A 13,748-nucleotide genomic window follows, 5' to 3' on the forward strand; every position below is an offset into this window, starting at 1 on the left:
CTCTTTCTGCCCAAGTTTGAAGCAGTTCCCTGGCTGGTTCAGAAGAGCTTGGCAGAGGCACTTGCACACCTAACACTCCTCCCAGCTGCTAAGTCTGCTGGTAGTGGACTGTGCTGGGCCACAGCTGACCTCGCCTGCAGTCCTGTGAGCAGGAACATCACAAGGGACCTTTCTGGGCCTTTGATTAATTAGTGTCTATTTTTGTGTTCCCAGGAAGGCTTCTGTAGCAAGAGCAGTAATTCACTGAGGTCCTGCTATGGGCGATGTCTCCATTTCACACCTGATCCATGCAGTTCCTGGTAAGGCTCTTCTGCTCCCCGGGACAGTTTGGACCCCCAGCCTGTCCTCCCTGTGTGGCTGCTTCCCTCCACTATTTCAAGATAAAGCAGCACATTTCTCTTGGGAAAGGGAGCCTCTGGTCAAGGGGAAAGGGAATATTTTCTTGTCCCCCGCACTGGCTTCTTGTCCCTTAATGCTCTGCCCGTCTCACCAGGCTGTCCCCCTCACCATTGCATGGGGAAGGAAAGTGTTGCTCAAGCCTAGTGGGTGGAACTGTAGTGAAGATGTCCTGGTTTCTTCAGGTAGCTCTAACCTGCAGGTGCGGAGTTGGCTGATAGGACCACTTGGGCCTCTTCTACCAGCTTGGCTTCTCAAACAGCTGCTCCAAGAGCTATGATTAATGGCAACTTAGCAGAGAGAAATGTACTGTTTCTGCCTTGCCAGCAAAGAACTAGCAGGGAGGCTGGAGGCTTGGCTGCCTGTTCAGAGGTTTGCAAAGCCGCCGAGCCCTGCCTGCTCCTCCTTCCTGCATCTCCCTGGGTGGCCACAGCAGCAGAGGGCACTGCATGTCCGTGCTTGGTCCGCCTGGAAGGGAAGGAAGGTCCTCTCCACCCCTCCAGCTCCAGGGCCAGAGGAGGCACGGACCAGCGGTGACTGCTCCCTGACCACCAGGCCTCTTGCCCAGCTCCCTGCCAAAGAGCCCCGGGCCACCTCCCTGATGGAAAGATCAGGGCTGATGAAGGAAACCAGGAGGCAGTTGGTGAATCGACGGGCGAATTTAGATCAAACAGCAGGAAATCCGCTCTCCGGCAGCACAGAAGAGCCGTGCTGTGGAAAGCTCTGGTCTGGCAGGAGGTCATCCAAGACAAACACGGAGCTGCCTTCTGGGGCGGGCTGGCTGACCGGCAGGAATGGCGAGAGCCGGCAAGCTGGGCAGGCGAAGCTGTAAACGCAGTTTGGCTTTGTGCTCCGCTGCGGTCACCGCAGGTGGTCAGGGAGGAGCTCCCACCCTGCCCACAGTCTGCAGGGTGGTACCCCCAGCCCATGCAGGGAGGGAGGGAGCCTTTCCCACCATAGCCTGAGGCAGCCCGAGGGATTTTTTCATCACAACAGCATATTTATCAGCCTGGTCCCATCTGGGTTTGGTGCAGATCTTGCCCTCCTTGGTAAGGTGGGCTGGGGGCCAGTGTTTGGAGACAGGCTTTGGGCTCTTCCAATGAGAATATTTGTGTGCAAATATACAGATAAATGTCCCAAAGGGGACATTCCCATGACGCCCCTGGAAGTAGCTGATCGCTGGAGTGAACAGGGAGCCAGGTGCTACCTCTTGCATTGCTGTAGCACTGCGGGTTTTGAGGCAGTAGAGGTGGAGGTCTCTTTGGCTGAGAGGGCAGCAGTAAAGATCAAAGGCACATGGACTTTCTCGAATGGCGTGTCCTTCTGTCTTTCATAGGGCAGGGAGGGAGAGTGGTTGAATTGTTTCTTCACTGGTTGAAATCTGGGCTTGTCTGAGAGCTCTTGCCCTTGGATAGTGATTTGGCAGCACTTGGATGACCACCCAGTAAACCCCTCCTGTCTGGCTGGTTTCTGCAGGGCAGAAGTTACAGCTGAAATACTGGTGACCCTCAACAGGAGAGCAGGCTTGTGCATCTCAAGGCAGTACCTGTGGTTTGAGCAAGCTGAAGGTTTCACTCAAATGTAAGCTGATGTCTTTCTAGCTGGTAGAGGTGATTGATTGTTCCCTGGGAACCTGCCTTGGAGTTCATTTGTTCACTGAAACCCTTATCAAGAGAGTGAAGGTGATTTTCCAGACTTCTTGATGTCCTCAGGAGATAGCTTGCATGGAGCTTTCCAAGACGCTGCAAACTCAGCTATCGCCCTTTGACAGCAGCAAAGATAAAGATACACGAACCTCCTGCTCAAGGAAGCTCCCTCCTCCTCTTGCACCGCTTCCTTGAGATTAGCACGCAGTCTGCTGCTTCACGGCCTGGGGCTCTGTCCCCAGAAGAAGCAACTGGGGTTTCACACACAGCCCTAATCACCCATCAAAGTACTCTCTGACTGGGTTCTCCTCACCCACTTGGAGCAAGGGCTTGTGTGGAGGTGTCTGAGTTCTGTACAAGTGCTAGAAAGCATCGGAGTGGAGCTGGCTGATCTGCTCTGACTCTGCAAGCAAGAGGGATGGATCTCATCTTGTTTAGCCTACCTAAACAAGTAGCTGTTGCTCAGGAGAGATGAGAAAGCTGAGCTAAAACCATGTTTCCCAGCACAATAGCTGCCCGAAACAGCAGTGTGTTTATGTAGGACTGTGAATGAGCCAGGAAATGCCACCAGCCTAGCCACGAATGTCCATGTGAACCTCCTGGAGCCCACAGCCATGGTGTCAGCTTGCTCCCTCTGGCAAGCATCAGACCCAAAAGGGAGAGGGGTCTGTAAGTGGGACCAGCTGGGGAGCTTGAGGCTGCACAGACCTGACTTGAGAAGGGCCTGTGGCAGTGCCAGTCAGCAAAGATGGAAGGGGAGGTGAGCTCCAATGAGCTCTGGACCGTGTGCATCCTGCAGGCTCTCCACCCTCATCCACCACAGCTCCTTCTGGGAGAGGGAGCTGGGCTTGCCAGCTTGCCATTGGGTTGCAGTTTCAGAGGCTTGCCTCAGATGAAGTGTTGGGAAGAGTCCTGGACTGTTGAGCTTAGAGTCCTTGGGCTGATGAATGCAGATGAGACCTCGCTCTCCACAGTCAACCCGCTGGTACAAGTGCTTCCAGAAACCGATTGTGCTTTGTCTTGGAAACAGGTTGGGTTTGGGTTATTTTGTGTCCACTGATCCCCTTAGGAGACTGCCTTGGGGACCTTCCCTCTCAATTGGTAGCAATCTTCTGGAGATTTCCAGCACAAATGTATCTGTGGCTGGCTTTTTCCTCATTTGTTGTTGAGCCAGAGGACAGTGCTGGCACAAACAGCTCTTCTCCCTGCCTGTACTCTTCGATGTTGATTTGAAATAGTCTTTCTTTGGCCTTGGGTTTCAGAAGGATGCATTTCAAAACCAGAAATAAATGGGCTTGAAATATTTCCCATAATTTTGCAAGATCTTGACCCTCTGATAGCAAGATTAGAAGAAAGATAACAAAATCAGCATTCAGGCTGGAACCACTATTGTTAAATAGACAGCACTGTAAAGCCAGTACTTCTTGTTTACAGTTGAACTCATGAATTTTTATATATTAATGTATGAGGGATTGAGTAAACAACCATTGTGCCTCTAAGGAATGAGTCTCAGGCTGTCCTGAGCTGGAATACTTTGTACTTTCCTGATTGCCTTCCAAGAATTTCAAATTACTTTGTAAGAGAAAAACAAGCCTGCTTCACGAGATGTTTGCGACGTTCTCGGGACGGCCTTAATTCCTCCACGCTGTGATGGGGCTGGTTCTGGGGCAGAGCTCTGCAGCTGGGTACCGTGGGATGCTGAGTGCATAGGTGTTCATGGAGAGGTGGGGGCTACACGTGAAGGATAAACCACTGGGGTCAGGATGTATTAAAACCCTGCTGTAGTGTACAGGTCTGCAACCGGTGCTTAGCCTTGTTAGTCCCCATTTCCAGTCTGATGGGCATGGAGACATCGTGGACACTGGCCCAGCAATCCTGTGACTGCCATGGAGAAGGAGAGGTGAAGGGACTAGTGGGAAGTCACACAGCAGGTCAGGGTGAGAGCCAGCAAGAAAAGGACTCTGCTTGCCTAACCCATGAGCCTTTCAGGAGCAGCTGGGATGGGTTCATAGGAACAGCCCCAAGGACCAAGTGACAAAGGGATGTATGGGCAGAGCATGTTCCCTTGTGCCCTGGAGAGACCATGCCGTGCTCTCCAGGGAAGCTGCAGACCATGTTATATACTCATGGGCTCTCCAGGCTTACCAGGCTGTTTCTGAGCATGGTGGCCCTGACACCACAGGCTGTGGTGCACTTGCAAATTGTCCCTTATTTCTGGCTGTGCTGTGCTGAGCGAGTGCTCTTCAGGAGCAGCCAGCCCATTGCCTAGAGTCCCTCCAACCAAAAATAACACTTGGGAAAGACCAGCCTGCTTAACGTCCCTGCCAGCCCAGGGCTGCCCAAGTGCCATTTGGCTAGTTTTTGAGCTGAAACCAACAGGCACAAATGGAGACAACTTTCTGCTGGTGCTGGTGCTGGTGGCTGGGGATTGCAGACGGCATGCAACAAAGGCAGCTGATGGCCCGGCAGCCTTGAGGTGTCCCTCTCGGCCAGCCTGGGCAGTCCTGTCTTGGGCATCATGGCCAGCACTTTGGTAGAGCAAGTAGGATGGGTCCCTCGCTACCTGTGTCGTTCTTGGGTTTGGTTTCTAAGCCAGCAGCCTGGAGCTGTGGAAAGTCATGAATTTGGGTTACCAAACCATCTGCTGGCTACATTTGAAAAAGCAATTAAAGCAAAATTGTTTCCAGCCCTTCTGTTTGCAAGATGTAGTCTAAAGAGAGGTAGCCAAGCCAGGATTTGCCTGATCCTGCCGCAGCTCCAAGTATGAGTTAATTTGGTCTCATCCCTCCGCTGTGCATGCTGGAAAGTGAGGAGTTCCCTACTGGGGGCTCAGGGAGCGTGCAGGGAAACAGGGCTGCTGTGCTGGTAGGTTTGAATGATGGTGAAAGCCAGGAAAATGGCATTTTGATACTTTTTAAAATTACTTGTGATCACAAATTATTAAACAGTAAAAAAAAAAATGTAGGAAGTCAGAACACTTGCGTGGTAGAAGATGGTAGGGTGTTGCCAAAGACTGATGGATGGCAGGTCTAGGTGGTGGTGGATGGAGCTGCTAAAGCAATGGTCTGGGGAGCTCTTCCTGGGGTACCTCCCAGGGTGGGGGGACTGGTGTGGCTGGGGGGGTGGGTGGTGGCATGGGGCCCTTGAGAGCCACCTCTGCTCACACACTGCCTCCCAGGGACCTCGCAAAGCCTGAAACTGTGCTTTCTTCCTTTTCCCACTGTGAAAGGTGTGCAAAGAGAGCAAAAAAAGGGGCAGGGGTGAAAAGAGAAGGTAGGGTGACATCATTCTTCCTTGTCCTACTCTGGCAGCTGTCACCTTGCCAAATCGGAGAATAACCTTGTGTTGGAGGGGAAGGTGAGGCCATGCCTGATGGTGAGGAGCATATACGTAGAGGATTTAATGTTCTTTCCTGGGTGTTTTTATGTCCACGGGGTTTTCATTCCTGTTCTGCTGAGAGGTCATGCCCAGGAGAGATGGAGAAATGAGTCCTCGTAACGCAGGCAGGGCATGTGTTTGGGGACACCCTTACGCCTGGGGACTGTTTGACAGCCAAAGATGACAGGATCAAGATGCCCTTACAGAAAGCAGGGACAGTTTGTCCTGGTGCTTCAGGCTGTGCCTGGTGGAGAGGACACACACCCATGCCACCGGTGCCAAACCTCTTGTGACTGCCTCTGTGATGCTCTGGGTGTGACACAGAGAGAAGCGAGGTCTGATGCTACGGAGCTCAGATTTGGGCTGAAGCATCTCCTTTTTCCAGCAGGAGAAGGTAACGTGCCCCAGTGCTGAGCCTTGAAGAGGGTGGGATGAGATGAGATGAGGTGGTGGCAGCTTATGGTGTTGGATTGAGTCTGGGGACTGCGGGATGCCATGGGGACAGTCCGACTTGGCTGTCACCCACCACCCATGCCCTGCTATGCCAACAACTGGCTGAATGTAGCATGGACTCGATGATCTTAAAGGTCTTTTCCAACCTAAATGATCCTATGGTTGTGTATCGAGGGGCTGCCCAGGTCTCATATCTTATTTGATGGGGAGAGGAAAAAAAAAACCCAACAGGCTGGCAAGGAGGCAGGAGAGGGGTCTTCTGCGATGAGTGAAGGGGGCAGCTGCTTGGTTTACAAGAAAAAAAGCCCCGGGCTGAGCCAGCAGCTTATGCAAGAGCTGGCAGCGGGGCTGGCGGTGCGGAAACCCAGCGGGCTGCCAGCGGGGTGCAATCGCCTTTGATTTTTCTCCTGTTTGCTCAGCAGCTTTCATGCAGCGGGGGAGTGGGGCGAGGGCGCGAGATTCCTGCACACTGAACTCCTCTGTTTCTCTCGGCAGGATAAACAGGACATAAAACAAAGCCCTGAGCCAGCCCTCCCCTCCGAGGCAGCGTGCTGCCAGCTCCCACCCCCGCCATGTGCTCCCCGGGGAGCAGCCACCCCATCCTGGGTACCGCAGCCTGGGATGCGGGGAGGTGATGGGAGCCCACCCAGGGGGGGTTTCTGGGTGCTGCAGCCATTTTTGCAGCTGGGTGAGGGTTGGCCCATGGAGCAAGCAGGAAAAAGGGGGCAAAGCTCCCTGGCAGGGCTCAGGCAGCAAGTCCCATGGCCTCAGGGAGCCGAGGATGGGTGCTCCAGAAGTGACTCCAGGCTGGACACAGTGCAGACACTGGCCAGGCTGGGTGTCCCCTGCAAGGGTTTTGCTGGGACCCAGCTACCCCACCAGGCACAGTCCCCGTCTGACGCGCCATGGGATGCAGCGGGGCGAGGAGGGGGTTGAACGCCGGTCTTCTCTCTGCAATGGGCTCTGTGCATGGGGTTTCTCTGCTCCCTTAAAGCTGGGCTGCTTTATTTATAACTCCCGCTGAGGAGTAATTTCCAGGCTCTCTTGCTGCCACGCTAGATGCCTGTCAGTGACGGAGGGTGATGGGCCTGACCTCAGCCCTTTCCCAACGCAGGCTTAGCTAAGCTGGCTCCCCAGAGACGCGCCAACCCAAGCCCACGCCAGCTCCCCTGAACCTCCGCAGAGCCACGATTTCACCACTGCCAGCCTGCTGCGGGGCAAGGTGAGAAGGCAGGGAGCAAGTGCTCGCTGCTGGGGTTTGAAAGACTTCCAGGAGTTTCAAGTGGTATTTGCTCTGGAGAAAAGTGTCCTGTAACCACCTTGAAGTCACTCGGTTGGGGAAAAGCACTGGCCAAGTGCGAGGCTGCAGCAAAACTCCTAGGAAACAAAGCAACATGAAGGGAGGATGGTTTGGTGCTGCACCTCTGTCCTGGTTGTCTGTCCTGCCGGCCGTGGTGGGCGGCAAGGTCCCCTCTCCTCCCAGGTGAGTTACCCCGAGCTGCCCAGCCCCAGCCCTGCCGCACTCCTCGTGCTGCTGCGTGCCATGGCATTGCCGACTTATGCTGCCCAAAGGAAGAGCTTTGGCAGGGAAAAAGCCACCTGGGCAGAAAGCTGTTTTCCTGGCTGGGATCTGGGGGCTCTGAGCTGCACACGTGGAAACCTGTTGGGAATGCAGAGGTGGGAAAGGGAGGTGCTGCTCGCTGCAGCGCTGAGCCTGGAAAGCCGGACTGGGGTGACCTTCAGGGTCCCTTTCTTGTGCCCAGGTGGGAAGAACAAGCTGGTGGCTGGAGCTGCACAAGGGCTGGGGTCGGTGAAGGCTGGGGAGGTGTGGGGCTGCCTCCCCATGCAGCTGCACCAGCCTTGGGCAGGGGAGGCTCGAGGAGCACCATGCCCAGGTGGCTGCTCCAGCTGCCAGTTTGTGGGTGCTGAGCACCCCTGCAAGTGCCGACGGCTGGCAGAGCTGAGCTGTGCTCCTCTGAAACCATCGGGATCTTGACTGGGGGGGACGCAAACCCCGGGGCCGCTTATCCAGACCTCTTGGCCTGGGGTTTTGTGAGAGCCAGCTTTCTCATAGGATTCCCACTCCGGGCTTGATGGGTTGGAAATACTGCAAGAGCAGCCCTTTTTCTGTTGTTTTTTTTTTTTTCCCCTGATGTTTGTGTCTTTCCACTTCCGTCTCTGGCCAAGGCGAGCGGTGCCAAGGCACAAGGGCCAGGCACACCCAGAGGGAGGGGGAGGCAAAGCACCCTCAACCCGCAGGAGAACGGGACAGAAGGCAAACACGGCGGCCGGGAGCGAGGAAGAGGAGGGTTTGCTTGCCGGCTCCAGCGGAGGGACGGCTCTCCTCGGGGAGCTCCGTGGACTCCAGGCAGGTATCGTGGCTCCGATTCGGCGCCCCGTCCTCTGCTCTTGCCCGGGTGCTGGTTGGCCACGGGAGAGGTGAGGAGAGTCCGCACGTGGGGTGCACGCGCGGCTCAACGCCCTCCCGCTTCCCAGGCCTTTGAGCAGCAATACGGGCTCCAGCTGCACGAGTTGGAGAGGCTCGAGCTCTCGAAAAGCAGCGCGGGATCAAAGCTTTCTAAACACTCAGGGCATTTGGCCCGGGAGGTTTTGTTCCGACTATTTATAGCAGTTGGGGCCAAGCGAGTTCAGAGATGGAGGCAAACTTTTCCAAAGCTGGGGGCCATTTGGATGAGGGAGGGGGAAAGGGAGTTCAGCCAGGCCCAGTTCCAGCAAACGTTGACTCCTTCCCTTAGGTATGTGTTGCTATCCCTGACACGCTAACAACAGCTCCGCACAGAAGTGCCTGGCTGGGGCTGTAAAGACTGAAACAAAAATGTGAATTGGCTGGAAAGGAGAACATGAAATAGAGAAAGTTTCCAAACAGCAAAGCTGTCGCGTTTGAAAGTGAAAACTTTCCTCACCAGCTTGTTTTCATCCTCCACTCAACATCCTTCAATTACAAATACACTCGTATTGTTTTCCAGGGGAAAGCAGGTGGTGATTTTAGGGCAGAAAGACCAAGATATGGCTTCCTGAAGCATATGCCAAGCTTAGAAATGGAGAGGAGGGGTCTTTTCATCTTCAAGGTGAATTTTTTGGTGCTGTCATTAAAGAATGCGTCATTTTTCCGTGCTACCCCCTGTAGGCAAAGCCAGGCTTAAACTCTGAGCAAGCAAACCAACCACGACACCCTTGAAATCATGTCACGTTTGAAGCTACAGCCCTTGCAGAGCATGAAGGCCAAAGCTGGGGTTTTCCCATCTGCCAAGTGCATTGTGCTAATGATGGTGTTTAATTGAGGAGCATGAGCAGCACACTTTAGATACACACCAGAGCTTTTTGCATGCCTAGATCCCCTCTCTTGATTTAAGGCACTCACTATAGGTTATAAAAATATCTAATTACCAGTAGCTTCCCAGCACACTGCCAAATCCCTGACGCTCTGTAGGAGCTGCATCTCCGAGCTTACTTCTCCCTAAGGAAAGGGTGCAATTAGGTTGGCAGGTAATTATAATCAGGCTAATGAGGGGACGGCTCAAAGGAAGTGGCTTTGGCAGGTGGATGGTGTCCAGCCCAGGTGGGCTGTTATGGCGAGCTGGGCTGTTATGTTCCTGGCAAGGGCAGCGCGGGTGTTCTGCACTCTGCTCCACGCTGTAGCAGCTGGGTGCTGCGTCAACAAACACAGCCCAGGTCTACCACGTGTGTGCATTGGGTTGTTTTCAGAGAGAGAAATGCCATAGCTGGAAGGTTTCCTTTCATCTCCGACAGCCCCACCAAAGCCTGTCCTCCTGTGCAGGTGGATGCCTGTCCTTGCTGCAGATGGTTGGGCTGCACCAGAGAAGGCAAATTGTTACCCTTCAGGGAAGGCTGCAAGATCTACAATCGATTTTGAAGAAATAAATGATCTGTATGTGGCTGGAGAGTAGGATGAAGGTAGGTCTGGCCTGAGTACACATCAGGTGGCCACGGCTGGTGTTGCAAGTGGAAGCATCAGGCAGAAGGGGAGGTTTCCCCTGGAGCTTCCCAGGCCTTTCTTGTTTCATGTTTCTGTGAATGACCCCAAAAAAGTAGAAGAGCAATGCTGACGTGTGTGGATGAGGCACCGCTGGGGGATGTCAATGGTGTAGAGGAGGTTATAGGTGTTTTTAATAGAGAATTGGATGACCTGGAAGATAGGAGCAACAACGATATGAAGCTCAGCAGTATAAAACACAAAGTCTTTGAGCTTGAGGAGCAATAACATATGGTAAGATAGGACTTCACATTTTCTGGAGGTGACAGAGAAAGGCTTTGGACTATCCACTGATCTCACACAGGACCTCTGAGCCACTGCCTGAACACTGTCATGAAAAAGGCAGATGCACCCCTAGGGGACTCTCATGACAAGGCCCCTCCATTGACATTAAGACCCTCAGGGCAAGAGCCACCAAGACCTCCACTGGAACAGTGGGTATAAATCTGATCATCTTTTTCCCAGAAAAAGTTAGAGTGGAATGAGTGCAAAGCAAATCCACCATCCTCGTTGCTCCAAGGGTGAGATAGGTGTGAGGGTCCGATGTGGTTGTCCTTCTCCCATCTTGGTTTTTCAGCATGGCAGAGACAGGCTCTGAGCCCAGTTTCCACCCCTACCCAGCAGAAGAAAATGTTCTTCTCATTTTTGCCTCCTAATGATGATGAACACTGCTCACCTCTTGTTTTGTATGTGTCCTTACTATAAAAGACAGTTCTTATGCTCAGTGCTAATGTTCCCAACTCTTGGCTTGGAAAGGGTACACTGGCCAACTGGACAGTCATTCGATTCGCTGAGAGGCTGGCTGTTCTGCAATTAACAGACAAAATGCCCACCATTGTGCTTGGAAAGAAGTTTTAATTAAAATCTCTTTGTATTGGCCTTGGCCAGACTGGAGTGAATGGGAAGAGGGCAGAAGGCCCAGGTCAGTGTCTCGGGTCACCCTAGGAGAGTGTCCACTAAGCTGAGGCTGAACACAAGGAAGGACCTGGTTTATAATTGCATGGGCTTTTGGTTTGTTTTTTTCCTTTCCTCGAGTGACCTGCCCAATGGACGATTGCAAGCTGATAGGAGCGCAGACACTGCCCACCAAGAGTTGGGATATGTCCACAGGTCATTTGAGTGCTAATGAGGAACCATGAATAGAAGCTCACATCACACAAGTGAAAAACACCTCACTCTCTAATGAGTGTGGCTCTCCAAATGCTTTTGTCTTGGGCCTTGCTTGGCTTTCAGAGGAGCCCAGAGCTGCATCTTCCAGGCTGGCCTCCAAGCTGCTGTCACCTGCCCCATCTCCTCTCTGATGGCCACTGGGAAGGTGCCTCACTCTGTCGGGTGGCCAAGGTGGACCTGCAGCAGCTCTGCATGTTTATGACAGTGGCATGGGTAAGCGAAGTCCTTGGAGGGTGAGATACCCTCTCAGGGGGATGTGGTGGGCCCTGGTCAGTCTCTCCGGGGAGGAAGTTGCCCTCTGTGTGCTTGCCTGTGATGTGCTGGGCTCTGGCCAAGTGGGCACGTCGTTTCCCATGTGGTGTTCCCCACCAGTGCTGTAACTGCAGGTGCTACTCTAATGAACAAGTGCCTGCTCCTCCTGATGTCAAAGCCCATTAATTAATGCAAAAGTCACGTAATAAGCACCAGGAAACTGGAACCGGGATGGGTTCCCCTGTTGTTCGCATGGCGCGAGTCCTGCTTGCTTCCATGGTGCCAGCCCCACAGGCCTATTTATGTTCCCTCTGCTCAGGATGGGGTGGGGGACTTCCTGGTTTGCATGCTAATGAGCAAGCAAAATTAAGGTATAAAAAAGGCTGAATGGGTGCCAGCCCCACAACTTGTCAATTGAAGGCCAACACGAGGGTCCTACCAGCCCATGTTACCCCTTGACACAGCGCCAGGGCCCTCAAAACATTACTACAAAATATGTTATATTTTCTAAGATGGTTCAGGTAACTTTTTGGGGGGCAAAAGCCCCGCTCAGTGCCATGCATCGAGCCTTGACTCCTGCATCCTTCCTTCAGCGCAGCACAGACGTTGTCCAGAGGTACCCCAGACCCTCGTGCAGGAGGATGGAGCACGGTGTGCTGGGAAAGGGTTTTACTTCTTCACTTGGGCTCTGCCCTAAAGAAATCAATTGGGTTACACACATTTTAAGGAAGGGGAAAAAAAAAACCCGTTTCTTGCTGCCATTTAAGTTTTTGTCTCCTGCTTTTGGGTTTAATTTTGTGCTGTCAGGCTGCGTGGGAGCGCTGAACAGCTCTGGAGTTTCTCAGGCCGTGCTGGTGATGGAGGAGATGTTGTCCAAGTGAACCCAGGCTCTTGGGCTCAGTTACACCCACATGTGGCTGGGATGGGTGTAGGTGCCCAGGGTGCCCCTGCCCGGCACCCATCCTGCGGGCAGCGAGGGAGAGGGGGCAGTTTGGGTGGCTGGGGCTGGGAAACGGGGAGAGGTCCAGCGGTGAAGCAAGGGCACCCAGGGACCGGTCAGTGGTGGCATCTGGGGTCACAAGTACCCACATCCCAATGCATTCCCTGCTGGCATCGGTTTAGGCCTGTGCAGGACCAGCCACCTGTGCAAACCCAACTTTTGGGATGAAATCTGCATTTTGGGGCAGTGGCAGGGGGATTTTTTTACTGTTCCCTGAGGAAAATGCCGCTTTTGATGCCCAAGCGTAGCAGACAAAGGGGCTGGCTGTGTTTTTCCCTTCCCTTTCAATCCCCTTTCTGCACAGTGACATTTTCTACTTCCAAACCCTGGTTTGTTTGTTTGTTTTTTTCTTTTTCCTCCTTTTTCGCCTCCTATTTTCCCCTCCCTCCCTCCCCCAAATAGCCCCCTGCCCTATTCCTGGGGTCCCCCCATCCTGGCAGGGTGCCGAGGAGGTGCCAAGGCGTGCGGAGGGGCGATGGCAGCTCTTCTTGCTCCCTCCCTGGCAGCACAATGGGGACATTCAGGCGGGCACCGCGTAGCCCAGCACCAACCCAGAGCCAGAGACCCCCCCCTTGCCATCCCCGTCCCCCCTCTATCGCCGTCTCCCAAACAGCAGCGCGAGCCAGAAAGCAGCTGACGCCGCGTCCCAGCACGCCGGCAGAGGCGAACTGGAATCCAGCATCACAAAACAAGCCCTGTGCACGCTCCCCTCCCGACGCAGGCGCGTGTGTGCGTCTCCCTCCTCCCTCCATCCCCCCAAAATCTCCCAAGTCTGCCCAGTAACACCCAACTGGGCTCCCTTTCCCACCCACCCCTGGCCAATCCGCGCGCTGCCAGCAGTCCCAGGGCCCCCGCCGCCGAGATGTGAGGGGCAGGAGCTGGTGGGGTTGCAGGGAACGGCATGTTTTCCGTCTCTTCCCCTTTTTCCTCTGGAGCCGCTTGTTTTTTAATTCAGGGCTGGACGGGAGGCGTGGGTCGGAGCTCGGAGGCAGCCCCCATCCTTTCCCAGTACCACAGCCTACCCCCCCCCCAAAAAAAAATCAGATTTCATTGCTGCTCAAGCCTTGTTTTTAATCACAGGCGGGTTTTTTTTAGGGGTGGGACGAAGGAGAAAGGAAAGCTTCGTCCTCCCTGCCTCCAACCAGATCTGTTCAGGCTTTCTTGCCTGCTCAGAGGGTTTTTCTCCCCCCGTCTCCTCTTTGCTTTGCTGTTTTTCCTCGTCTCTGACCGTGCTGGCAGCAGCTGCTGTGTTTGCAGAGCAGGGGGCTGGTGTAAATCCAGCGGTCCCGGGGTGCTGGGGGGTGACTGGTAGTGGCCGTCGGTTGGTCTCCAGCCTGCTGCCCTCCAGAATTGCCCCAGGAGCAGCTGGGGAAGGGGCAGGGACAATAACACCGAACACGCTGGGGTTCGGGGGTTTAGCTGAAGGACGTCAGCTGCC

The 13,748-nt window shown here is 54.0% G+C and overlaps 1 protein-coding gene across 8 annotated transcripts in view; it reads left to right on the forward strand.

The window, feature by feature from the left end:
- ZNF648 (zinc finger protein 648) overlaps positions 1-13,748 on the forward strand; it is a 46,077-nt gene that overhangs the window by 23,920 nt on the left and 8,409 nt on the right. For 6 of the 8 annotated variants that reach the window (XM_068416907.1, XM_068416909.1, XM_068416910.1 and 3 more), the window contains one exon: positions 214-299. The gene's annotated coding sequence lies outside the window, so the exon portion shown is untranslated. Of the gene's footprint in view, positions 1-213; positions 300-6,987; positions 7,357-8,060; positions 8,240-13,748 lie in introns of those variants that run through there. The other 2 variants (XM_068416906.1, XM_068416908.1) reach the window with 2 other exon arrangements.

Source organism: Nyctibius grandis, chromosome 21 (assembly GCF_013368605.1).
Source record: "Nyctibius grandis isolate bNycGra1 chromosome 21, bNycGra1.pri, whole genome shotgun sequence".
NCBI classification, from domain to species: Eukaryota; Metazoa; Chordata; class Aves; order Nyctibiiformes; family Nyctibiidae; genus Nyctibius; species Nyctibius grandis.